This window comes from Polyodon spathula, chromosome 12 (genome assembly GCF_017654505.1).
Source record: "Polyodon spathula isolate WHYD16114869_AA chromosome 12, ASM1765450v1, whole genome shotgun sequence".
In the NCBI taxonomy this organism is placed as follows: Eukaryota; Metazoa; Chordata; class Actinopteri; order Acipenseriformes; family Polyodontidae; genus Polyodon; species Polyodon spathula.
In genome coordinates, this window is record NC_054545.1 from 19,950,144 (window position 1) to 19,958,470 (window position 8,327).

An 8,327-nucleotide genomic window follows, 5' to 3' on the forward strand; every position below is an offset into this window, starting at 1 on the left:
TGCAGACATAAAACAAAAACGGACAGCTTTTCACAAGAGCTATGTTTAATTCTAAGACCGCAGCATCCAGCAGGAATGAACCCAACTTACGTTGGAAACAGCCAGTCGATTAGCTGAGCATGCTCTCTTTTACCAGCCCTCATCAGCCAGGAACTGTGCTGATACAGGCTACAGATGTGGGCCAATTAAGGCTAATGCTATTGAACTGGGTTTAAACCATATTTGCCCACCTAGCCGCACCTGCAGCCTGGTCACCCTTTAATCCCTTGACGTCATGACAGGCATGTAGGCTACCCACAGGTCCCTCCCATCTGTATTGGCAGATATATGTGTGTGTGGTAGGGTTCAAGGTTGGTCAGAGGCAGGAATAGCAGACACAGTCAGAAGACTGCAGCTAAGCGCAGGTTCACACTTTTATTTTAAAAAAAAGTTTAAAATACACATACATATAACCAAACCATGCAGGGCCTCTGACTGCAAGTGACATTCGTAGAGTTTTTGAACATTAAATACTGGACGTAGTAGAATTTCTAAGCTTTTTCGTCAAGTCAGGTGAGTGAAGTCCAGTAACAGGATGCAAACCACAGTTTGCAGGAAATAAGAACCCCTGTTATAGACAAGAGTTTTCTCAATAGCAGTACAGCTGGTGATGAAACCAATGATCCTAGTGAACCTTGTCAGATGAACCAGCCTAGGAGAGAAAGGAACCATAATGGGTGCAAACCAAGGGTCAAGTGGAACAGTAGACAAGAAGCTGGATGAGGTAGGGGATACCATCTTTGCTTATGGGTGTAAGAGTAGTGGGAAGAGAACAGTTGGTTTCTGCCACCACTTAGAGCATACTTAAATGACATGACCACCATGATCACTATGACTACAACGGAGGCCGGCATCAAGCAGTTACTTTGCAAACTAGAAGACAACATCAGATGGTAGCATACGCAGTCCAAGCCTGCCAAGCCAAGAAACATCTCCATCAAAAGCAAAGCAGTGGATAAATTGAAAGACCATTCCAGCTGTGTCAGAAAAGCCTGTAAAGAGTCTTGGAAGGTGGTCGGGATTTAAAGGATAGAGTAAGAGAGATGATGCTTTCAGTTTGGTCTTCTTCCAAGGTTGCTGTGGCCACTTATTGTTTATGTGGTTTCTGAGAGTGCCATGATGCCTTAGCAGGGTAGTACTTTTAGATAAGGGGAAAGTGCAGTTGTCAGACTCAGCTCTCAGTGAGGAATTAAAGTGTGTTAGGTTTGGCTGTAGAAAACACTGGTAGAATTGTGTGACGAGTGTGTGAAAGTGGGCAGTAAAGGACATGGTGGAAGATGCAAAGGCTGCCCTTTGCATCAATGACATCATGGGGAAAGCCCTACAGAGAAGAGGAGGCCTATGGTTAGTCTCAACACGTCTTGTTCTCCTGGCAGGATTCCACGGATGGAATATGAGAGGAAGAAACCATGGTATGCTGTTAACTGCTGAGGTAGAACAGTGGGGCGGAGAATCCAGGTTTATCCAGTAGAGGTGGAACAGCGGGGTGGAGAGTCCAGGTTTATCCAGTAGAGGTGGATCAGCAGGGCGGAGAATCCAGGTTTATCCAGTAGAGGTGGATCAGCAGGGCGGAGAATCCAGGTTTATCCAGTAGAGGTCGATCAGCGGGGCGGAGAGTCCAGGTTTATCTAGTAGAGGTGGACCAGCGGGGTGGAGAGTCCAGGTTTATCCAGTAGAGGTGGAACAGCGGGGTAGAGAGTACAGGTTTATCCAGTAGAGGTGGAACAGCGGGGTAGAGAGTACAGATTTATCCAGTAGAGGTGGATCAGCAGGGTGGCGAGTCCAGGTTTATCCAGTAGATGTGGATCAGCAGGGTGGAGAGTCCAGGTTTAACCAGTAGAGGTGGATCAGCGGGGTGAAGAGTCCAGGTTTATCCAGTAGAGGTAGAACATTAGGGCAGAGAGTACAAGTTTATCCAGTAGCGGTGGAACAGCGGACAAGGAGAATCTGGGTTTATCCAGTAGAGGTGGGTTGTCAGGACTTTGTCACACAATCCATGACACGGCTTCTCAGAGATACTGGATTCAGTGGGCAGGAGTTACAGCATATGCTGAAGGCTCTTTCCGAGGAAGCAGAGAGTAGTAGAAACTGGCTCTGGTTGAAGAGGAAAGAGACTGATTGGGGACCTCAAAAGAGAAGTGATGGAGGAAATTAACATCAATGGAAAGGAATGGATGGCTAAGTTAAAGAGTAAGTAGAGGGGTTCAGGAAAATATAGCATTATACATCTCCACGTGTTGCTACAACTTTAAATAATGTACCTGTGACAGGATAGTGCTGTGGCTCAATACGTTAGGAAGGAGACTCTGAGTCTATAAAGCTGCAGCTAAAGTGCTGTTCACACGTTTATTACACAAACTCAAATAAAACAGGAACAAACAAAACACGGCAAGAGGGCCAAAAAAAGATTAAACAGTTGCAGGCTGGGCAGTACTCTTCAGTACAAAGTTACAAAATACAAACATAAACCCAGTTTAAACACTCACTAAACTCTCTCTCCCCACGCAAAAGATTTCTCCTCCCTTTAATACAGATGCCATTTCTCCAATTAACATTTAATTACCTAATTGAAGAATGGCCACACCTGTGATTGTTGACAAGTACAGAATTAACCCCACCCCTGCCAACCTTACACTCCCACACATTAGTTACACAAGCAGGAATTTTGACCTGCCACAGCACCTGTAATTTTCCTTTACATTGTTAACATCCTGGCAACTTTTTACACTTAGAACTTTGAAGTCTGTTTCAAAGCTCTTTTCAAAATGTCCGCTCCTGCCCACTGGGGTTTGAGATCTGTCCTCTAAATCACTGCAGGTAGAGAGATTAAAAAAACATAACAAAAACAAAAATGTAAAGGGTTGTCAGGATGTTAACAATGAATAGAATAATGACAGGTAATCTATTTAAACTGTTTTATCAACAAATGGGGATGTGTAACATTATATTTTTCAGAACCCAACTACTTACTCTATAAGTAGACTTGGCAGGGTTGGATGAGGGGTGAAGAGTGGTGCTGGGGTACAAATCAGTGCTTAATTTCTTTTTAATGAGATTCATAAGCCAGGTAATTCCATGCAATTGATTTTTTTTAATGGCATGTGGCAAAGTGCCCTGCCCCTGTGTGTATTTTGTGTTGTATGTTGTATGTTAATGTTGGTGTACAGTCATTGGTACATGGGATATAAATGGGTCTGTGTAACACAAGTGTTTAAAATGTATATTTGTATATAGGCACAAGGATTGCACAGCACTTCACGTGCAAGTAAAATGTAATAATATGTAAGCACGGGAAATTGCACTTTATTAATTCACGTGCAGTTGTACCGCGACTCCAATTGAATGATTGATTAGCAATCGAGTCTCAGTACAGCTGCATAAAAGCATGTTTTCACTCATTCAGGGTTGTGTGGTCGGTGAGTGAAGAATGGGATTGGAGAAGGAGGTAATTGTAATAGATAATAATAGAAGCTCACCGTGTTTTGTCTGTATAGTCCGTTTTGTTTGTCTTTTTGTTTTGGCTACGAGTGCCATGTCCTGTATCTTGTTTGTCTTACAAACTTTTATTTTCTGTCTGTCTGTTTATTATTAAATGCTGAGTGAGACCAATCACTCAGATTCACCAAACTCCACCTCTTTTGTTTATTTCCTGGTTCCTGGTTTCTGGTCTGACATCACCCACTGCAGCCATCTTAGTGACATGGCAATAGCAGGAACATCGGCACATCCCAGGAGATACCACTTGCCACACAATGAACACTGTACCATTAGTTCCCCACAGTAGATTTGCCAACACAAAAAATAAACTGAAAAGTTAGCTTTTTCTAAATCAACTGCTGCTTTTCTTTTCATTGTCTGGAAAGGTGGAAGCAACTGAATCCCTAGACAAGCAGTGATGTGTTTCCTTATAAGAGTTCTTGCTCAAACCTCAGGGTCGTTCCCAAATGTCAGACTGATTGCAAATGCCCCACAATCCCTTGCATTTGTTTGTGTTTGAACGTCCTTGATTGTTATCTGCAGGTCGTCATTATGAACATTCTCATTATCCATGAGATCTGCAAAGTTTCCTATGAATCAAGCCCAGTATACATGTTGTCATATAATGCAACAGTTCCCTTACAACAGTGGTCCACCAAGTAATTTGGACACAGGCATAAATTGATCTTTGTCTACACTACTCTGCTTTAAAGATCGCTCATCTCCAGTAAATTTACTCAGAAAAAGTGGATTCGTAACTAAATATACTACGGTGTTTTCCATGTCTGGTGAAAATATATATTTTCACCAGACATGTTACTTACAGCCAAGTAAGATCAATTTATGCCTGTGTCCAAATTATTGCCAGAAATGTGTTCACGACCCATAATTTAAGAACAGCTGCCGCGGGCACTATGGCCTGGCTTTGCGGGCAAGAATTTGCCTGCGGGCACCACTTTGAGGACCACTGCCTTAGAGCATGAAATGTGACCCAATGATTGTCACTGAGTGGACAATCTGGATAAGGTAATGTGTTGGGGACCACACCGGCTCACCATTAACAAGTGGCATATAATGGCTATAGGGCTGACATTGGGCGTAAGTAGAAAAAGCTACAGTAAAATTACACCATACTTCTAAATATGAGGGAGGGACATGTTTACAATACATCTGCAGTAAGTGAGTAAAATCTTCAATGAGAAGAGTGTTTTCTGCAAAATTCTGCAACAATTACCTTTCAATGAAATAGTGTTAAATTAGTATAAATACATAAGAAAATGTAAGTCAAAGTTAGTTGTATTCAATTTTTTATTAGATCACATTACTGAAAACATTGAATAAACATGCTTCTCTGCCATATTGTATGGCAATCAAAGAAAAATAAAATACACATAAAAGAGTTGCTATTTTAATGAAATAGAGTCTTAATGACCAGTTTAATCAGCAAACAAATGTAGTCCATGGTGCAAAATAACTATTTAAAAAAAACATTAAAAAAAAAACAGGCAATAATTGCTGAAATAAATAAAAAGTGAAAACAAGCTGCACAAAATGTTTGCTAACTCCCTACAATGTCAATATCTGTTTCCTTCTTTTATATTTTTGTCTTTTGTTTTGTTTACTCCATTTGTACATCTGAATCATTATCAAATGTCTCAATGAGACCACACTGTGCTCCTTGATTATAATACAGAAACACAGAGGCCTTGATGTTTTATTCAGACAGTGAGCGTTTCCTGGCTGTCAGCACCAGTTTATAGATGCTGTTGCTTCTTTCCACATCAGCAGAATTAGTCACACAACCCTTGCACGTTTTGACCAGTTTGGCAAGCACAGGTAGTGGTGCCTGCATGCTGTCCCAGAAAAGATCAGTGTCAATTATACCGCAGGCCGAGGACTTTACAGCATTTGGATCAAACCTGGTAAAGTACAAGTGAAGTTCTTCATCTGGTACATCTGTGAACCCTGGGATATGTGAGAATTCCATCTTAGCCTCTGGAAAAAGGACTAGACTTGAAAATCCTGCACTTTCTGAAGAAATGTATTGTTGGTTGTACACCATTCATAAACATAGAAAGTTTCTCTTCAGCTAACTGGTTAAAGATTGCTAATGTCTCTTTAAAAAAGGCAGATCACCAAATGGCTCAAAAATGGAGGAACATGTTTCTCACTTCAGAACTTTGTTTGCAGCAAAACAGATCTGCAACTCTTCATGGAAGTCAAAAGTTTTCATTGCAACATGCCTATTGCTTTCAAACAGATTGCTAAACTGCAGAATAACTTTAGACTTTTCTGTTAAAATATTCATCTGCAACTGCAGTAATTTGGAAAGCATCTTATTCTGTGTCATTTGATGCAGGCTCTCCTGAGAGTTAGGAGGGCAGTGCTTACACACCTTAATTTCTGACTCAAAAAATGCTTTGTATAAAGCAAAGTGCTTTGCATGGTAGGCTGCTATGCTATACCAGGAATTCCACTATGTGCCACATGGATTTGGAGCCATGGCTGCTTTTTTGTCAGAGGCAGAAGCCGAAATCTCATCTGTAAGATAACTCAAGTACCTTCTCCTCCTTGCACCTGCCATTTAGAAAACCTGTGAGAAGTGCCCCATAAACGCATTCACTTCTTCAAATGGTTTTCTAACAGAGTCCCCCACAAGATTAATTATGTGTGCAAGGCAGGTAATGTGGACAGAATTTGGAAAGAGAACACAGAGAGTTGAGTAAGCTTTTGTCATGTATGCAGCATTGTCAGTATCGATTGAAACTACATTCTGATTAGCAACTTCGTAGTGTTGCAGAGCATTGACAGTAGCAACTGAAACAATGGAATGATTGCACTTGACAAGAAACACTGTCGATGAGATAGCCCCTCAGCTTTCCTGAATCATCTTTAATTAATGGTGAAACCATTATGTTGAGCACACATCTTCCCTCAATGTCTGGAGTCTAATCAAACATCACAGCCACTGGCTTGTCAAGCATAAGTTATTTGATGGCTTCTTTTTCAATTGCATACACTTCAGGCAAGTATTTCTCTAGACTTTCTCATGAAAGTTTTCATAATGGGGCGGTCTGTTCTGGACAGTGGTGTATTGGGTGCACTACATGCTCTCACCCATTTGTGGCAAACCTACATGGTGGGGATTGTAAAGAAGACTTAAAAATAAAGACAATAAAGTTCCCTTTAAATAATTAATAATAAAAGTAAAAATAAAAGATTTTGTTCTGGAATTAAAATTATTATTAGTAAATTTTACAATAGTAATGTTTTAACGTGTTCTAGGCTTGGAGAATGTCAGATCATTTTTTGTTCACCAAAATGTTGTAATTGTAAAACAAATCCACTTCAAGGCAGCATATAAACAAGCCAGGAAACTATGAAGCAGTGTAACTTGTGACACTGATATGAACTAGCATTCAAACTCAGGCAGCTTTTTTGTTTATTTGACCACAAACGTGGAAGTACTTTCAGATACCACAAAATGATCAGGAATGCAACGATTAGAAAAAAAACAACGTAACTTTAAGTGATCCCAAGTAATTGGATCTCATATTATTGCGCCATTTTTTTTGCAACATTCATATTAGTGCACAATGTACTCAATATATTTTCTGAAAGAATGTCATTTCAGGACCTGCAACATAGACAATACACGCTAGGTCCTAATAATTTTCTTTAACCTTTTACATAGGAATAACTGTACAACACTTCGCTTTGAACTGGAGACTAAAATACTAAATCCTTTTGTAAAAAAGAAAAAAAATGACATTGTTACGTTCTTCAACTGTCACTGTTTGTTGAGTCATGGTTGTCGTCAATGTCTTCTACAATTTTAAAAACGTGAGGGATGGGTAATACAGGACTTTGTTGAATGGACTTCAAATGACTGTCAATGGTCGACTTCCTTCTGTGGTCAACTACCTTGTTGCATAAGGTACAACATAGCTTCCCACCATCTTCATAGACGTCTTTGTAGTCTTGTGCTCTATCTTTTGCCTCTATATTTTCTGCTAATCTAGATTTGCTTGCAGAGCTCGCTGATGACCAAATGCCTCTCCATGGCTTAAGCTCCTACTTCCCTCCATAAGTACACAAATAGCACTTACACGCTGTTCTAGCGATGAATAACAATAACAGTGGGTACTAATGAAGATATCTTTTTGGGGGGAGGGGGGCATATTCCGCATTTTTTCCGTGTTTACCTGACATGGTGTCAGAAGATAACAAATTAAACAAAATGATAAAATTTTAGCTGCCCGAACTGTTCAATCGCAAGAGCGATTGGGGTTTGATTTGGTCCGGCCCTAAATAAAGAACCAGAGGATGTACAAGTAAGCTCTCTCATCTATGCCATGGGAAAGGAGTCTGAACATATCGTCAACTCGTTTGGCCTGGACGACACTGAAGGATATGACTACGATGCAGTGCTGAAGAGGTATGATGACTACTTCATTCCAAAAAGAAACATAATACACAAGAGAGTGCGTTTTTACAAAAGATGCCAAAGTGAAAGGGAAACGATCGAAGCGTTCATTTGAAACGATTGGAGCTTGTATGAAATGGCTGAGCACTATGAGTTCGGGGATGCGAAGGATGAACAGATTGGAGACAGAACTGTAATAGGAATAAGCGATAAAAAGCTGTCAGAAAGATTACAAATGAAGAAGACATTCTGAATGATGTGATAGAAATGTCTCGCCATCACAAACTGATAAAAATTCAGAACAGTGTTACTGAAGGTGAATCTATTAAGGCTTTGGCAGAGATCAGCAACAAAGGGATACCAGCCACAAGTCAGGTAATGTGCT